This window comes from Pomacea canaliculata, linkage group LG9 (genome assembly GCF_003073045.1).
Source record: "Pomacea canaliculata isolate SZHN2017 linkage group LG9, ASM307304v1, whole genome shotgun sequence".
In the NCBI taxonomy this organism is placed as follows: Eukaryota; Metazoa; Mollusca; class Gastropoda; order Architaenioglossa; family Ampullariidae; genus Pomacea; species Pomacea canaliculata.
Genome location: NC_037598.1, coordinates 20,361,936 through 20,382,017, shown reverse-complemented (window position 1 = coordinate 20,382,017; position 20,082 = coordinate 20,361,936). Strand labels below are relative to the sequence as shown.

General features: G+C 40.2%; 1 pseudogene; it reads right to left on the bottom strand.

Annotated features, from left to right (window-relative positions):
* Positions 1-1,169: 1,169 nt before the first annotated feature.
* Positions 1,170-19,879, bottom strand: LOC112572250 (annotated as a pseudogene).
* Positions 19,880-20,082: the final 203 nt, after the last annotated feature.

The window sequence follows — 20,082 nt, the reverse complement described above, 5'->3', positions numbered from 1 at the left end:
AGACTATTCATGAACGAGTTTTATTATGAAACAATAATATTTCAACTCCAAGATAAGCATCTCTCTTGTATTGAATTAAGCAAGATTATCGGTTTATCTCTAGTCATCTCAAGTTTATTTAGGTACTCATTCGATACCTTTCAGCCATCCACCACTGATACTTTGTCAGAACTATGATATTTTCCTAGCAGTTCATTATTTTATGATAATTTAAATGTTTTAATGGATCAAATTCAAAGGTACATTCTAATAAAATAAATGCCTGTTTTGTGCTTTTATAAATATTTTTTCTGATTGTCAAACATTTTACCTACTTCCCGATTTGTGAGTTCTCCGTCCTATACAGTTCCAGTCTTTCAGTTAATTTTACTACAAGACAACAAAAAGTATATTTGTTACAATTTACACCAAGTAAATGTGTTATAATGGTCTTTAAAACCGAGTGTCACAGAAAGTTGGTTTTATTGTAGGAGATTAAATATAAATTAAAAAAAATACCGGTCGAAAAGACTGAACACTATTCACACACTAAGATTTACATCTCTTTCTTTCACTCAATCCAAATATCGCTTTATTGTTAGTCGCTGTCATGAGAAGTCACAAATATACATTATATAAACACACACTTTATGAAATTGCAAAAGTTTGTAAGCAATTGTTAAATTTTTGTATTTCTTTTATTACTCAAGCTAATTGTAGTGCTTAGCCCACAAATTTCCACGTAAAATAACGATGGTAGATATAAGATTTTGAAAAAAATATCTTATGAATAAAAGTGCTAGTGATAATATTATAATTGCCAATAATTATGAATGTGGTCACTGTGTGATGAAGAGCTTAAAAGATTTTTTAAACAATGTTTGGTATGCACAAACATGTAAAGAGATTCAGGCATTCTTGCATTTAACGTCCTTGAAAGGTTGCTTAAATTGTATCCATTACTTCAGAAATATCCAGATCATGTTCAAACTGTTTGTCCTTTTAAAATTGGGTTTCTGAAAGGATTTAATTAGTGCTCTTAAATGTTAAATACACTTGACATCAGTTTTGTATTTTATAAAAATTAATATTTAAAGCTTTCATGCAATAACAAAACAATGACTAGTTTTCTTTTTTTTTCTTGTTTCTTTCTTTGGTGTTTGCTAATGACCATAATTATGTGAAAGACTTCGGAACTATATCTTTGGTAAGAACCTTTTGTAAGAAATTTTTAAAAATCTTTGGTAAGGAAATTTGGCGAAATCTTTGGTGAAGAAAATTGTGTAAAAATTATTGATGAAGACCTTCTATTAAAAAATTTGCAGATATAAAAGCTGTCATGGATTCGATAGGCTGAAGCGCCACAATTATTATGCGTCTCTGAAAGCGATATAAAGGACAAAGGTCATCTGCTTGAGGGACTTGTAAATGTCTTAAAGACTTGGATGACAGCAATGTGTGTTACCCGTTATTTATTTGTCACGCCTGTACTTTTAGCAGATTTATACATTCCACAACCATTATTTCACATCTAGCCCGTCGTCATGTTTGCATGTCTTCAAAGAAAGGGTTAATTAGAAGACTGATGCCAGTAACATCTAGAAACCTGTTATAAAACGTTATCAGGTCCAGTTTGGGAATAATTCTGGAAACTGATTAGATAGTTATTTTATCTTTAGTATTACTTATGAATAGTAAGAAAGCGATGCGGAATAGGAATAGCTAATATAAGATCATTATCATAAGGTTTTAAAGTATAAGGACAGCATTAATGGACATTAAAAGAGATAACCACGGGAAATAAAATTAGTGAAATGCAAAAAAATTCCACAACAAAACGTGCATTCTAATATGACAACGGACATCTAAGCATTGTTTGTATAATACAACAATAATAAAGAAATATCGGATTTTTCCACCATCCTCAACTCTCGAAAAGTAATAATTACTGATCGTTTGTTAGAAAGAACAGCGACTTTTATGTCTGTTGTGCTAAATTTGTCTGCTTCAAATTGAATGGCCCTCTGTGTCCTCACTTTTGAAATTATTTTGTTCTACTTTTAGTTGCATAAAGAGTTCAACATATTTAAAATATTATTCAACGGCACATTTCTCTTACAAAGTGTGATAAATAGCAAGGAAAAGATTAATACTACATAGTTAACATTGCACAAGTATACAAAGACATGGATAGAGTGTTAAAATCGTACAGTTTACAACGAAGTTAACAAATTTATCATAAATAATTATCACATTGACAAAAAGTAGACAATCCAACCATCTCGCAAAAAACGGCAAAATTACCTCCCTTCGCAAAAGCAGAACAGCGATCGATCCTAGAATTTGATTCTCTGACATTTTATTGATTGAAAAATCTTTTAAAATCTCAATAGCTAGTAAATTAAAAAAATGAAATAAGCTGTAGATTACTGTGAAATTTATTTAAATGGGTACTTTGAAAAAAAAAATCTGTAAAATGGTTGTTTTTTTAGAAATTCCTACCGATCTGATTATATATTATTTAAAGATTAGAGGACAGGATGACATGTAAACTACAATTTTTCAAACGTGGAAACAGGTTCCTTGAATCAACAGCTCCTTGAATCCCCCTCCCCAACGATTTAAATGCAAAGTGAGATTTGAGATCCTTGCAGGTGAACATCAGTGATGGCATATTAAAGGGAAGTAATTTTGCCGGAAGTTAGCCTCAGAAGAAAGCGAAAACATAGCCGGTCAAGTAGATAAATGAGTAGACAGCGAGACAGAGAAAAGCACAGAGAGACAGAGACAGGCACAGAGAGACAAAAAGACAGTTGCATGTGACGAGCGTTTGAGAGGATTTTCTAAACTGTGCGTGCGATCCTGCACGGAGCACTAAAAGCGTTGTTAATAAAGCAAAGTATTGTACAGTCTTTGTTCTCAAACTGTCCACGACTATAAATAGAGCGCATGAGCCTTATTTTTTAACAAACCCAAACACACACATGTACGCAAATACGTACTCACGCACACACAGAGGAGAACGTTAAAGCAATAAATACGTGAGACTACGTTGCGGTAAAAAAAAACACCCCAAAACACGCACACACACAAGTACGCAAACCGCACACACACACACAAAAGGAATGTTAAAGCAATAAATACGTAAGACTACGTTGCGCCCCAAAAGAGTGACGTACAACATAACACTCAGAGTTCAGAGGTTCCGACCAATCAGAAACTTTCTTCTCGATGCGAGCAGGTTTCCTCTTCCCAACTCGATGAAAGACCGTCATATTCCTCGGAGCATGAATCCACTCACCTGACCTATAGCAGGCAGGCACTTCTGTTCTTTACACTCTCACACATCAGAGCGGAATTTTTTTACGGATGACGGGATAAGAAGCCAGAAGGTCAAGGGTCACTAGTCTCGGCCACCTTTGCAGCAAGCACACCTCAGCTTCTGTAGAAGCCCGTCTCCTGTGTTGTCGCTCCTGACGGCCACCTGCTTGCGCGTGAAGGCCAGGAAGACCTGCTCCAGGGTCGTCTGGTGCACGGAGTAGTCTTCCACGTGAAGCTCTACCTTTGCTCGCTCCATCAGCGAAAAGACGTCAGCCACGTGCACGCCCTTGTCCGGCACCTGCGGCCAAACGTGGAAACAAACTTTGATAACATTTGTTCGCGGGTCAAGATTTCGCATTGGCGATGCAGGTCATGGGATATTACAGTATAAGGTATACATGGATCTTCGTGACATGCACCTGAATGTTCAGATATGGTTTTAGTGACGTGTCGTTATAAGCTAGGAATGAGCTTAGTGAAGTGTGACTTAATATTAGTTCTTAGTGACAATTGATTAAATGACAGAAACATGTCTGAATGATGAGTAGCTATGGGTAATGAGTGACGTGACGTTTGACGTGACGTGACGTTTGACAAGCTTATTGATAAGATGTTTATCAAATTAGTGACTTATGATTATAGGTTATGGACGTGTGACATTGGTAGAAAAGGATTAAAGTAGCGCCTAACTAGTAGCGAGTCTCAAGGATTAGTTTTGTGAAGTGGCATGTAATGTAACTCTGGCTTAGGATTACGTCTTAATGAAGTATTGTTCCACGTATTCTCTCTCTATATATATATGCTTGTTGTTTACCTGCATATGAACGTAGCCGTCCATAGCGTCAAAGATACGGGCTTCTCTGAAGTTGTCTGTGACTGCCGCCACGACAGGATTGTGAGAAGCGAGCTCGCCATGGTCATTGACCCCCATTTTGACGATGAGGGTGTAGCCTTGGCCGAACTTGTTCTTCAGGTGCTGAGGGCCGCCGAGACACTTGAAGCGTCCGTTGACCATGATGGCGATGCGCGTGCAGAGGGCGTCGCACTCCTCCATGCTGCCAGTGACATCACACACAATCAGAAGTAGTTTCATGGCAATGAGTGCACGCACACACACACACACACACACAGACACACAAGCACGCATGCACGGGTTCTATGTGGAGATTGCGATTGATACCTGTGTGACGTCAGCACCATCGTCCTCCCGCTGGCTCGGACCTTGGACAAGACCTCCCACAGCTGTCGACGGGCCGCGGGGTCGACCCCAGCTGACGGCTCGTCCAGGAGGATGAAGGGAGGGTCACCAACCAGAGCGATGGCCGTGCTCAGTTTTCGCTTGTTACCGCCACTGCGAAGAGAAACGACGAGAGGTGTGACGTCATAGTGAGACGACATTGAGTGGCTCTAGCCTCTCTGGCCACCAACACACAATCTCTCTCGAGCGTGAAAATGTCTACGTGGCTTTAGCGCATACTAGAAGTGTTGAAGTGTTAGAAGCCTATGTATCGAATTGCAAGCTGCTTACTAATAGTTATTAACAAGTTCAGGTCACACACCTGTAGTTGCCAGCCAGCTTGTCAGCGTGAGGCTTGAGCCACAGCATGTCTATCAAGTCGTTGACCACGCGCTCGATGCAGTTCTCGGGCAACCCTCGAAGTCTGGCGTACATGGTCAAGGTTTCCCTGCCAGTCATCTGCTCCAGGAGGGCGTCAAACTGCGGGCAGTAACCCATGTTCTGCTGCACCTGCACAATGAGGGGGAGTACCCAGGTTAAGTTTGCTCTACTTGAAAGTCTGTTTTTATTCGTTATAAACAAGTTACAATGGAAACTAATAGTACGACGTGTCTCCACTTTCTACACATTCTGTAATATGCCTAGTAATTATGCAAGAACACACACACACACACACACACACACGAGAGTTGTCTCAATGTAAAACATTGCCATTACCTCTTTAATCTGATGGACAATATCGAAGGACTTCAGCCTGGCCGTGCCACTGGACACGGGACATCCCCAGTCAGCATCTTAAAGGTCGTGGTCTTGCCTGCTCCATTCTGACCCAGAAGCCCGAAGCACTCATTCTCCGGAACTCCCACACAGACATGGTTGACGGCTGTGAATCTGCCATAGTGCTGCAAGTCAAGGGTTAAAGGACGTGATAAGGTTGTTCACCGAGATGTCTTGTGGACAGATGATCCTCAAAGCCAAATATTAAGAAATTAAACAGAATGAGAGTTAAGGAGCATGGTGATGGAAGATATGGATGAAGAACAATATTCCTCCAGCATTAGCCGGACGAGTTTGGGTATCCAGAAGGCGATCAAGGAAAGGTATATAACTCTGTTATTGTCTCCCCTGATAGAGTTGTGATATGCTAAAACATACACTAAAGCTACATCAGGCCTTATTTTTTCAAAAAGATGCAAAAACAAACAAACAAACCCAGTAACGTGAGTGCAATTTGTTCTTTAGAGTAGTCTGCCCCTTACCTTGCACAGATTCTTGAGTAAGCAAAGAGTCGGTCTTGGCCAGCTCGTGTTGCGAGGAATTGTTGATGCGCTGGCGTTCGCGGGCCACGTCGCTGTCCTCGCCCAAGTCGTCGGAGCTCGACATCGGCGACCCGTTTGTATACTCCATGGACAAGTCGAAGACATCAGCGTTGGAGCGGCGCGTGCAAGCCTGCTGGACGGTCAGAAAGCTCGCAACGTGAACCGAGTCTAAGCACGCTAAACATTTTCCTTTTACTTTATGAGTTGTTTTTGTTGTCATCTTCGCGTTTACTAATAAAAATGATGTTGCACTACAAAATATCATCGTTGATGTTTAGCAAATTCAGAAAAAAGAATATATCTTTCACGGTTGTTAGTACAAAAATATGTATTTCACAATCTTTTATAACACATTTCACATAGTTCTTTATGTCTTTTTTCTTCTTTGCTAGAATTTGTAAGCTATTCACTGCGCTCTTTATGTGAAGTTTTCAATCACCTGTACGTTGCCATGAACCCGAGAAAAAATATTAGAAGGAAATAACTCAAGGTCTCTAGGCGCAACGTGGTGTATGACTGATTACCTTAATGGTGGAGAGAGAATTCACAGTTATTATCGTAAAGACGATACTCGACCCTCACCTTTACGTAAGCTGCGAGTCGTTGGAAGAGGTTGTAGTCCTTAGCCAGGGTCAATGTCATAAAGAATAAGCCCTGGAGGAGCAGGAAGAAGATGAACCTTCCTGCTCCAGGAGATTCCCATGCCAAGAAATTTTCGCTGAAGTCCCGGCATGCACCAGGGGGACATTTCCCTAAAAATAAATAAATAAATAAATATTTCCACTGAGTCTCCACTACGAGCATAGATGCTTCCAAAAGCATTTCTTACAGTGTAGATCAACTTCAAAGTCCGGTGCTGGCAGGAAGTGAGCGTTGCTGAGACTAGCATCCATTACTATAGTGTTCGTGTGTTTTTCTTTTTAGCAAAGAACTTTGAGCCCCATAATGATGGGAAACGTGATTTCAAATTAACTTTATTATTTTTTGAAACGTCTATCATACTGCAAAGGAGGGAACAAGCAGAGTGAGAGAACGAGCATGACAGTGAGTGGTTCCATTCTCACCGTAGGCTTTGCAGCAAGGATGTTGCGGTACTTTTGGATTAGGACACATGGTGGTGTACTGAAGCTTGTTGCAGAAGGTGAGAGCCCCATAGTTGGAGTAGATGTCCATGAACGACTTGGTTAAAGAGTAATTTGGGAAGAAGATGAGAAAAATCCATTCAAAAGCCGCTGATGCTGACTTCGCGTCGGAGACAAATACAGTCAAAATCCAGACAAGAATTGTTGTCACGATACCTGAGAAACAGATTGAATAGAATTATTTGTGTGTGTGTGTGTGTAATGTGATTCTAAAGCACACAGCATAATGCAATAAAGAAATGATAATAAAAAGGACACGTTCTGAATTTGGTCCTACTCCTCTTAAGCTAAAATCATCTCGGTGAGAGAAAATTTCAGTCGTTTTGTTGAGCGTCATTCAACGTTCTGTGGTTTTTTATACCTCCATTTTTCCATAAATCCTTGCTGCCCCTAGGAGCAACTGACCAGCTGTCTCACCTGAGAAGATGTTATAGATGATGAGCATGACCATAGCAGTTGCCGGTGACTTAAACATGTTGCTGACGACATAGACGAAGGCAAGATGGCCAACCCGTACACCAACAACACCAGCAGCACCAGCCCCAACCGGTCGTCGGCGACGTAGGCGGTCGTCTGGAACGCGGCGAAGACGATGAGCATGGCGAAGCAGACGAGGAGGTAGTTGATGTAGTCCCAGACTAGCGTGGCCAGCCAGAACATGGTGGGACTGACCCCGCTGACGACTTGCAGGTGTTTGGAGCCCACCTGTCAGCAACAGATAAAAACGTGTTGGTGCTTTGAACTCTCTCCGAGCGTACAGTTACAGTTGTAGAAATTTACCTGCGTGAAATTTGGTATTAATGGAGTCAAACGTTAGTCGACTCACAACGCATTTTAATGGTAAATAACTTTGAAGTATAATCTTCTTAACTATGCAAAAAAAAAAAGTCATACTTGGCTAGTTGTGTGGCTAATAATAACAAGAGATAAGAGTTCTGGTGTAGGATTACTGTAACGATGAGAATAAATTAATAACAATGACAGTTTAAAAAGCCTCTCACCTCTCTTCTTTGACGAGGAAGTAGACGAAGCTGGACGTGAGAAAGGACATGCCGAAGGAGATGCAGAAGCCCACCATAAACCCCTGGGTGCTGTCCATGCTGTTTTGTGACTTGGCCTCCGACTCCAGGTCTTTAGGAAAGGGCAACATGGAGGTGGAAATGGAGTAGGAGGCACCGAAGAAGGTCCTGGCCAACCCGTTCAGAAGCAGCGACACAGAGATGGGAAGAGCGTGGTAGGGCTGCGAGTTGTAGTAGGCCGTGGCGTTTATCCCAGTGGCGGCAGACGTCTCGAACAGCGCCCCCACAATCATCTGGGAGTGCATATATCCATCATTAGTGTTGTACCATATTGACGTGCACACACACGAACACACACACATATGTGACACATAATATGTCACGTCCACGTCACACACTGACGTCACCGCCTCACACACGGTGTTTAGGCGCATTCGAATAACGCAAAACACAACGATCTGTCCATGGACTTCTCGTCTAATCTTTACTGAAAATAGCCCGCTGTCGACTTTGCCGTAAGATTTCTCTTTTCTTTTGGCTCTTACTTATCCTCTCTCTTGGCGAATAGATGGCAACAGGTCGTGTACACACAAAAAGCAAGATAAAGACTAATACATGAAATGAAGATATCAAGAATTTCTCAAAACTGACTCAAATAGACAGGATATTCATCACCCCCTGTCACTCATCAATATCATCCCACAGTACATTTCTAACTCAACCAGTCTTGCACCAAGAAAAGGATCGCCGCTTTGGAACTCGGTCCAGAATACAGATGGTCTCCCTGATAATTTATAGAAAATTTGAAAACACAGAAAAGGCAGGCGTATCTCTGCGTCAGGAGCGCTCTCACTCAATCCACGACGAGCGTACAGGTTCACTTACACACTTCCTAAACACACTAAGGCACATATTCCACCAGAAACTCCGTAGCTGGCACGTACACACTCCAAACTGCTATTCCGAACTCCGGGGTCGCGGAACAACACTTCAGGACGTAGACGGACTGAACTTCAATTATTCCTAGTCCCTGTAGCCACACGTACAGCAAGACCTTCTCTCACTCAGTCCGCCGCCAGTCTTTTCTTTCTGTCGTCTGCTTCTCCCAAAACGTAAAATAGTATCCAAAATTGCGTCAGATTATGACGTCAGATTATGACGCCAGACCTCGACGCAGCAACCTCGCTCACACACGGGTAAGGGCGATAATTCCTGCTACCTATTCCTAACCACCTGTTCCTAACAACACTACACTAAACTAAACCCAATCAAACTACGTCAATTAAAATCAAACCACTAAACAAAACCAAAAAGGTCAAAGGTAACCAAAATGAAGGATATTCCTTACCTCCTTTTTGTAGATGGTCAGGGTGAGGTCGTTGGCTCGGTTAACGATGTACTCGCTGAAGTTGTTATAGCTACTGCCATTGAAGCTCGCCATATCGAATCTCTGCGAGTTGGAGAACTGGTTCATGTACTGTTGAGCTGCAAGTTCAGTGATGCCTGATGGGTTCGAACCGTTACAGACCGGGATACGAGTGGAGCCAAACGGAGAGAGGTCAAAGGACAGCTCTTTGTTACTGGTGTTGAAGCTTCAAACAAAGAAATAGCTGTCACTTTCTGTGTGCTTCACCATCTGCCTTTTTAACATGTTCATCATGCAAATACACAAAAACATCTAAATACACAAAAGTAACTCAAAGTTATATGCTATATTTTGTTACAAAAAATCTGGTTATCTGCAACAACATCTACGAGTATGACGCATGTATCCATCAAAATTGTCTCCACCTGCTGGTCACATCGATGAGGAGAGCAAAGATGGTGAAGAGGACAGGCAACAGCAGCTGAACTATAGAGATGACACGATGACGCCAGCTGATGAGGACCTTCTTGACGAACATCCCCTTGAAGCGAGACCACTGCAGCCTCCAGCCGTCATCTTTGTGTAGCTGATGGTCAGTGCTGGACAAAGTGGGATGAAAGTCAAGCTCGGACACTGGGATTGTGTAATCCGTTAATATGTCCACACCCATCCAATGATGAGAAACCAATAAAGGAGAAATTCGGTTTGCAAATTAATGTGATTTGAAAAATCTGCACTAAGCACAGTTTTCCTGCAAAAAATAATGTTTAACTGTATGAGATGACTAACACAGTTGTTTTGGTGTCAGTGGGCCAGTTGTAGTACATGTAAGTGCGAAGACCTACCGTTCACGTTTCCTCCACGTGTCTCTCTGACGTCACCGTTCCGTGACCTCCCTATGACCTCCCCGTCACGGCTAAATGAATGGTTAGTGAAGCCATCCTGCTCGTTTCCGTTGATCTGATCCTCTTCATCCTCTGTTTCGCCCACCCTGTACAGTTTTCGTGGAGATTACATATTTTTACAGATCAGACAAAACTCTTTGTCGAATACTCGGACACGTCTGAATATTTCCATGACAACAAAGAATGATACGAGCATTAGCATTTGTTTTAAAAAGTTGTGGATTCTTCTTAGGCTATTCACACACACACACACAAAACGGCGCGGGAAAAGAAGGAACAAAATAAATCAGGAAATAAAATAAGAGTAGAATGGAAGCAAATCGTCAAAAATAAGAAAAATAAATAAACCCCAAACGATAATAAAGAAAAGAGACAAAGAGTAAGAAAGAAAAAAAAAAAAAACCCAAAAGAATAGAATATTTAAAAAAAAATCAAGCAAGGAAAACAAAGAAAAAAAAGCTAACAATAAAGAAAATAAATAAATAAAAAAAAATCATGGAAACAACAATTAACAAAGCAATGACAAACAAATTAATTAAATCTTTCAAAAGCAAGGAAACGGGAAGGTACAGCAAAGTAGAATTGAAAGAACTTACTTCAAGAAAACCTCCTCCATGGTAGTGGCAGAGGTACCAAAGCTGACGATGCCCAGCTCTGACTTGTGGTCGTCCAGGAAGCGGAAGAGGTCGGCGAACTTTGCCGAGTGCTCGTCCGGCAACAGGTAGGAGATCTCCGCGTTGACCACTCGCTCCAGGCTCGCTGATGGAATCCTGGCCGCCACCACCTCCGTCAGTTTATCCACATTACATTGCTGAGATTTCACGATGACCAAATGATAGCCAGCACCTGTTGATAATAACGAACACTTTCTTATATGTCCACGAAGTATATGAAGCTCATATATTTGTTGATTTATGCATTTTGCTGTCGATTCTTTGGTTGAGTGGCGATGAATAGTAGGGGGTAAAATTTATAAATATTAATATTTATAAATATTATTTATAAATATAATGATGAGAGTTTAGGTCTCTGAGAAGATTAACATCAGGTCTTACCAAAGAGTTTTTTGAGGAAGAGAGAAGACCCGCAACACTTGACCGTGCCCTGGCTCATGATGCGATTCTGTCCCCTAGAACATCAGCCTCGTCCATGTAGTGGGTCGTCAGCAGCAGTGTCCTCCCTTGACGATGGCGCTGAAGTAAGCTCCCATGTTTGTCGTCTGGCCGCGGGGTCCATTCCAGACGATGGCTCATCAAGAACGACAATCTGGTGAGCAGAAAGAATAATTAATTGTTTCTTCGTGTATAAACATACACAGCTTTTAAGCAGTCAAGAAAAAAAGTGTCAAAATATTAAGATTAGGGTAATAAAAATGCATTATATATTAAATTAACAAGGTGCAGAATTTTATTCCTCAAATATTATGATCCAGCTTTTATTCACCTTTGATCCAGAAATAAGTGCGATTCCAACAGATAGTTTTCGCTTCTGGCCACCTGACAGGTTTTGTGACTGCGTCCACCTCTTCCATCAAGTCCTGTTTCTTTGATCATGTGGTCGACTTCCTGTTGCACTTCTGAAGGCGGGGTTCCTTTTAGCTGCCACAAAAGAGTAGTCGGTTTACAAATTCTGTTATCGTTCTTCGTGTCATCTCGATGGAATTTCTAAATGGTGTTCTTAGCCTTAGACATTTTTAACTATGTCAAAGAAAAGATGTAATAATATGTAACGATGTAATAACGTAACTATGAGTAAGAAGTTGTACATATTTGTATCTATATCTGCGATTGTAATACAGATGGGAAAAAATGACCAGACAGTTAAACTGCCGCTTACCTTCGCGAAGAATGTCAGATGTTCTTCCACTGTCAGAGTGTCATAGAGAATATCGTGTTGTGGACAGAGACCCAGACTTTTGCGGACTGTGTCGATGTCTGTACGGATGTCTAAACCATTCATAAGTGCAGTTCCACTGGTTGGAGGTATGAAACCTTCCCACGAGAAGCAGTAACAAACATTGTCAGAATATATCTCTTTCGCCACACCAAAAGAAGTTACCCAAGGAAAGATAACCTCTATAAAAGAATTTTAGAGACTGCAAGAGACAAAAGTTAAAGGTAAGGTTATTCAACAAATGTTCATCTGAAAAATAGTACATTAGCCAATAACATTACTTTTTAATGACAGTCAAAGAGTGATCATTTTTCTAAGCCTAAAGTGCTTGCTCCAAGTAATGCATTATCCCCTTATGTTGAATTGTGTAAAAGAAAAGAGTAACGAGAACTCAAAGTTATTCAAGATAATAAGATAATGTGGTCACAACGAATAAAAAATTACATTTCTGTACCTGTAATCATTGACATCGTTGTTGTCTTCCCCGCGCCATTGTGACCGAGAAGAACGGTTATCTGCCCTTCATACATGTTCAGTTTCAAGCTGTTCACAGCCACCTTTCCTTTACCAAATTTCTGGAAAATAAAATGTCGATAAACTCGAATCATGAAGGAATTATATCAGATTCTCTTACACGGTAGAAAGTTTGAGCTTTACTATCATGTGAACGGAAACCTGCAGGATGACATTATCTTGCAAGTCTGCAGGGCTTTGCTACGTGTGATTAGAACGGTGGTGTAAACCTACATTGCATGCGAAATCTTGCACGTGAAAAGTCAAAAATATTGCAACGTAAGAATAGCCCTTAAAAGCATGTTTCCCAAGGCACTTTTAATTATTTCAGTGGTCTCTAGCTGAGGACAAGTCAATTTTTTAGTCTAGACCCTAATTGTGGGAGTTGTTTATGCCCCATTTACCTTGGGGTCTTATTAACCTTTTAGTACATCCCATTGCCGGTATACAAAGATACACAAAGATTTATAATACCTTGGTCAGATTGCAAATCTGAATTCCGGGTCTCAGGAAGGAAGGCTCTTGTTCAAAGTGTTTGCCATCTGTGTCCGTGGTGTCAGAATCCATCTTCACGTACCCTTTACTACCGAGCCAGTAGGATTTCTAGATCATACAAATTACGAGAAAGATTTGAGGCTTAGCTTTAAATATTAAAATATATAAGAATGAAGATATAAATTTCACTATGTTCTCTGGATAATACTGTTTATTAGTTTGTTAGTTTAAAGCATTCTTGTTAGTTTGTGTTTGTGTGTGCCACGACATGTTCTCACCGTGAAACAAAAGTAGACAGGTTTGGGAACGCCGAATTCACCAGGATGAACATTATCTATGTACCACGTGATCAGAAGATAGATAACCGCGTCTACAAGCAGCATGATCATTGCGTGGAGTAAGGCGAAGTTGTCGTCCACTGTTGCTGGCTGGTGAAAGTTGCTCCATTGGGCTCCCGCTCCTGAAAGTCAAGAACACATTCCAGACCATTATCTTTCGTAAAAAAAAAATCTTTCAAAGACCAAATACGTTTTCCTCTTTCATCTCCTCGTATTACAGATAAAAAAAAAGAAATTTATCAACAATAAAGGTCAGCAACTTTGATCTGGTGGTCCTGCAACAACTAGCGGTCTTTATTAACTATTTTTGCCCTTTACTAGCTCCCAGCTTTAATGGCTTGTGTTGAGCGTTGAATCGTGTCTTCAAATTTAGAAGAAAGATTTAGCAGAAACAAAGTCGGCAGAAACGACTTCAGTAGGACATACCAGTTCCCTCGTAAAGACCAATGGTGCTAGAACCAAAAGCCATGGCCATGTTGAACAACAGAGATATAGACATTTTCTCTGAGAAGCTAAGGTTTCGTATTTTGACGACAGGAACAGGTTTGGCACATACAGGCCAAAAAACAGGATTCCAGCAACCGCAGCTCCGACATTTGCTGTATGAGAAGGACAAAAGTGGACGCAATATAGAAAATTGTTGGCAATCCTGTTTAGCCATTGTCAGCAAATATGATAAAAATTTCGGAAGTAGAAGTGATAACAGTTGCTAGCAGACTTATACTAATCATTTCCCAAGTGGAAGTGATATGGAACAGTTGTTATCAATTTTACACTGACAGTAGTAGTTCCATATAGATTGCCTATGACTGCTCTATGATTTTTCTGATTTATTGTTTGTATGGGAAGACCTAAGCTAAAAGGTAAAATATAAAAAATGAATATTTATCAATCTATTAATCTTCTCTCTTCATCGCTAGTTACCTTTCTGCGTGATGGCGCTGATCATGAAGCAGAAGGTGATGAGGGAGATAGCGTAGCAGAGGAGGAACACGTAGAAAAGACCCATGTTCGTGTTGTTCAGCACTGCCCCGCCGTTGACTGGGATCCCAAACAAAATGGCGTAGAACGCCATGGCAACGACCAGGAAAATAAAGGAAGTCAGGAACCACGACAGCCAGTGAACGGAGGGTTTGAGTCCCATCAGCCTCATCGACTCCTTCAGACAAAATTTGTCAAAATATTTCATGCTTTGCTTGAAACTAGCAATTATAACACCACTGTAATATCTGAGCTTTACTTGCATTTCTTAAATTTTATATTCCGCTGTCACAGCACAATATGATGTATTACAATTGGGAAAACCGAAATGCTACAGTCTATCTCTTCCCCTCTTTCTCTCTTTTTTCTTTCTCTCAATCTCGCTAACAAAAATACAAATATACATCCATCACACGTTTGCACGAAGTCGCAGCGAAAATAACTTACCTTGATTTTCCTCTCCTTCTCGTAAACAATTGCCTTGGTAGTTTGAATAACAGACAAAATGAAGGACAGCATAATGAAGAGTGGAAGCTGACCCTGTATGATGATCGTCATGTTGTCTGTATAATACTTGGGTAAGGCATCTTTTCAGCATATACCTCGGGGACTGGCCAAGTAGTCGACCCATTCCAATACCTCATCACCGCCTCACCAACCAACGCTTGTATATACACCACCGCGCTATTCCAATAGTCTAGGTGAAAACAAACATCAGAAACATTAAAAATAAGGGTCGTGATCCTGCCTTCAATAGTGGGAAGACGCTGTATAAATAAACAGAACATTGTTATTAAATAAAACATTTATTGTAACTGATGGACAATCGAGTGAAGTTTAGGTTTTAAAGTTTTTTATAGGGGAGAGTAGTAGTCTTCCCATTTTTTTATTTTGTAAATTTGTTCGTTTCTTTAAGTAATTAACTTCCTTGTCTAAAGGTTTTAGAAAAAATGTACATTTTCTCGAATCAGTCCTAGAAGGTATGTTAATCATAAGGGAATATATTTTGCCACATTTAGGACATTTGTTAAATGTCATCATTCGTTAGATTGGAGTTGTTATAATTCTTTTTGTACACCGAGGGTAATTCTTACCAGGAGAGCCCTCTCGAGGTGCATTGCTTTGGTAGAACTGATAATTACTAGTGGTGAACCAGTTGTCAGAACCACTTGTAGCGGGTCGGAGACGATAAGAGACAGAGTTCGGCAAGAAGGTGTCGTTGACAGGCCATTGAACACGACACCGAACGTCGTGGTGTTAGAAGCAGCAGTCGGTGGGTGATCCATGTAGAAACTCAGAAGGTCCTCTTCCGAATTGAAGCCCATGGATGTCACTGAGGTGGAAAGATTGCACCAGATCACAGATTAAATATTTTTAAGTATTTAAAATATTGGATGAAGCTTAATTGTGCCCGACTGTGGATTTGTAAGAAAACAGAAAAACCATTAAAATATATTTTACAGTGGACATTGAAAAAATAAAAATATTACATTATCTTTACACAAACAACATGACATAGATGCTACATAAGCACTAACATATTGAGATGTTGTGGAGACATTAATATTAAAACATTTTTATATTGTGCTCGAATATCAAAAATGATGTCCAGTCTGGCTATTTCTTGTAACGGAAACAAAAAACAAATCACAAAAAACTCAGGTGCAGACAGACAGACAGAGACAGGCAGGCAGAAAGACAGATAAAAAAAAAAAATATTATTACCAGAAAAATTACTTGTTCTGTTATTAAACATGGTCACCACGTCCTCCATGATTTTATTGGTAACCGTGTAGTTGGGGACGAAGCCTATTGTTATATCATGTGACAAGAAGGACGTGTTGTGAAGAGACTGCGGGCTGTAGAATGTGTTGTTGTTTACGGTCTTGGGCTTGACAAGACCACGCATGGCTAAAATGAGGATGGCAAACAAAACAGGCAGGATGATCTCGAAGATGAATGTGCATGGTTTGCGCCTGTGCAGAAGCCAGTTCTTCCACATCATGAGTCCCAGCTGACGAAAGAACGCCATCTTGGCGCTCGTAGCTCTATATCGAGAAGGTTCTGGAAGTCGGAGCTGCTCCTGTCCTACGAAAAAAAAAATCGAAAAAAAAACCTCCGAATTAAATTACTTTATATTTTCTATAGGTATAAACTCAGCAGCTCTCTCTCTCTCTCTTAAACTCTTAAACACATACACTAACATCGATTCTAAAAAAGATATTTTATCTGTTTCATCGATGGATAACAAATTTTAAACCGTTTGTGAGTGTATTATATTATTAGTGCGCTTAAGCTGGCTAAGAATTTGTATTTTTTGTCTTTGAGAAAAAATATTTCGCTTGTTGGACATTAACACTAACAGAGATCAACATTGACAAAATCACACAGTTATGTCACTTCGCTTGTCTGCCATTGCGCAAGCTGCAGCTCTGTCTCATCACGGAAAAGCAAACAACGAACATTGACCTGAAGGCTCTGTGTTCCTACATCAAAGACAGTCACGTGACATTTCGCGGGATCTCTCGAGACGTGGTGTGATTGATCACAGTTATAAGGCTGCAATGTTCGCAACTGACGATTGAGAGGTTTATGGCAAAACAAAGGATGGCAAAACTGATGATAGACCCCGCCTTTCTCTACTTTAAACTGACTAGTCGCCATATTGAAACTCTTGATGTGATGATGATTTATTTTCTCTCACTGATTCAGTTCTTGTTCTGATTTGAGGTAGTTTTTTTTTATCTCCGTAGGTGGGTCTTTCTTTGATCAGAACTAGGGAGACATATGTCAATGTATTTTATCTTTCATGCTTATTTTGTATGGCACTGGCAGTTGTAAAATGGTTGTATTAAGGACTATGCAAGATGCATTACAATTAAATAGTAATCTTTCAGGGCAGGGTCTGAGTGAGTGAGTGAGTGAGTGAGTGAGTGAGTGAGTGAGTGAGTGAGTGAGTGAGTGAGTGAGTGAGTGAGTGAGTGAGCGAGCGAGCGAGCGAGTGAGTGAGGGATGGAGGGAGTGAGGGAGTCTGTATTTAACACTTTTTATTATCAGTGGGAGAAACCGAGATTTGTGATTAAGTATTTTTGCAGGTATTGAGCGCATTCCAGGTAACTTAAAACGTGCGAAAAAGAAAATCTCGTTTGTCCTATTTCCCTCCATTTATACTTCCATTGCATCCATAATCTTGACAGAGGTGAAACTACTTTGAGACCTTTCTCCCTCTCGTTGTCCATGTCACCAGGTGCAGACATACTGATAATCTTCTAGCAACTCTCTTCGTTATGTAGCACGAAAAAAAAAAACAACAAAAAAATAAAGATAGTTGTATCTTGCCCCCCACGAAAACCGTTCACTAGGCATATTCACCCACTGACTTTATTTCCGCCATAAAATAGTCGACAAAATTTATTGTTGGCAGGACTGTGCAAGAGAGTGCTGGAGTGTCTGTGAAGAATATGCAAGTGCCTCGGTGAAACAGTTTTATTTCAGTGAGTTCGTTGACTGCCCTAGTTCCTACCTACATCATTTTTTATTATCTCGGACATATGATCTTATCGAGTTTCCACACTGCTGCTTTTTATTAACTAATCTTACCAATGTCGTGCTGTAAAAAAGCGGGACCGCCTCCATGTCTGTTTCTATGTCTAACCTATGGAACCCATTACCCTGTATTTACAATTTCAATCCCATTTTAGAAAGAAAACCTGTGTTAGTGGGTAAATGAGTGGTTGATTGATTGATTGATTGATTGATTGATTGATTGATTGATTGATTGATTGATTGATTGATTGATTGATTGATTGAGTAAGTCTGTACCTAACTAGTGATCTACCTCATCTGAAATTCCAGTTATTCAACCTTATCCAGTATTTCCTGTTCAAAGGCTTTCAAGTTTTCCTAAAGTATGTTGGTTGCCGTAGTAATGTATTGTTAGACTTTTAAAAGCAGCTTTTTTTAATAAATTAATTTTCGTGACAAATTGATGACACTATTACTTTCTAATAATCAGTCAGGACTTATGAGTTTAATTTTCTGCTGGACTCGAGTAGGCTTAGCTTTTGGATTGTTAGTGTAACACGGTTTTATCATTACTTATCTAGATTCTAGACTACTAAAATTTATCTCTTTTTAGAGAGAGCAAATAATCAACGAAATACATTTCGTTTTCTGATCATTTTTTTTTTACATTTTATGTGTATTATAATATTATTCAAATATTAAAATATATATAGTACACATTTATATTATATTTTATCATGTTTACACGCTGAACGGTGTATACGGCTTTTGAAAATATTTTTAAAAAGTTATTTCAAGGTGGAATGCCTTTAAAAAGTTCTCATAAATCTGACCCTCTCTGTTTTAGTGTGATCAACATATTCAAAATTGTGTGGACGATTGCTAGAAATCGTACAGTTTCCATGAATCTTGAAAATGCAATAGCTAATTGGCAAACTTCAACGAAACTATTTCAGACAGACTTTTAACATAATGGGATTCATAATGTTGTAATAATCTGTGTAATGTTGCATAATGTTGTAATGATCTTTGTCTTCGTGAACTGCTCATTTTCTCTTCTTATTTTATCTTTTTACCTCTATGGTCATTCTTTTGTCATTTCTAATGATAAAGTGAATAAACCATTATTTATATATTTTATTTATATTTCTAGTAATAGTAATAGTAGAAAACCAGTAGTAGTAGTAGTAACAACTGTTGTAATACTAACCGCTCCATCCCATTGTACAATGACATTTACTAACAATTTTTGCGGGTTTCAAACAAAACTTTTTCAAAACTCACCGGAGATAAGTCAGCAGCTGAAGTCCAGTACCTTAGATCAAGTGGTGCTGTTATCTCTTCCCGTGATTTTCTCAGGTTAACTTGACATAAACTACTTGGAAAAAAATCAATCTATTCAATCAATGTGAGATAACAGACCTGAGCGAGTGTCTCAACTCAGGAGACAGACTCTTAAATACTTTCCCGTTTCCCTTCGTTTCTGGTGTTCCCTTGGCTAACACTGGATTCCGACAAAACGCCGGACAGGTTATATGGCAGCCCACCTGGTGGACTACCTGTAGGGGTTGCGCAAGATGAGGTGTGTCAGCCTCTACTCGCCAGCTCATTCGCGCCTGTCCGTGTGTACGTCAGTGCCGCCGCGCATTGTGATTGGCTTAGCGCCTGTAGCCACCGCGAGAGGCTAGGTAGTGACGTCACACACACGGTGCTTCACCATGAGAGCTCTGACGTCACCACCTAGCTGTGCCTCGCGCTCCTCGCGTTCGCGAACCTCGCTGGAAAGGACGTGCGAGCGCCTCCACCCGGCATCACGTGACACACTTCCTGGTCACCTGCCTCTGCGTAACAGCTACCCGAGATTTGTACCCAAGGCGCACGGATGAGCAAATAATGGCGACAGGCAAGTGCGCAAGCACTCCTGTCCCAGTTACTAAACTCGCAAAGCAAACACAGTGACAGCTTTTCTCCTCATCAGATGGGACAGTTCTCATGTTTGGTCTTTTGGCAAACTTGGATCAACATGATAGACTGAAAATACTGAATAAA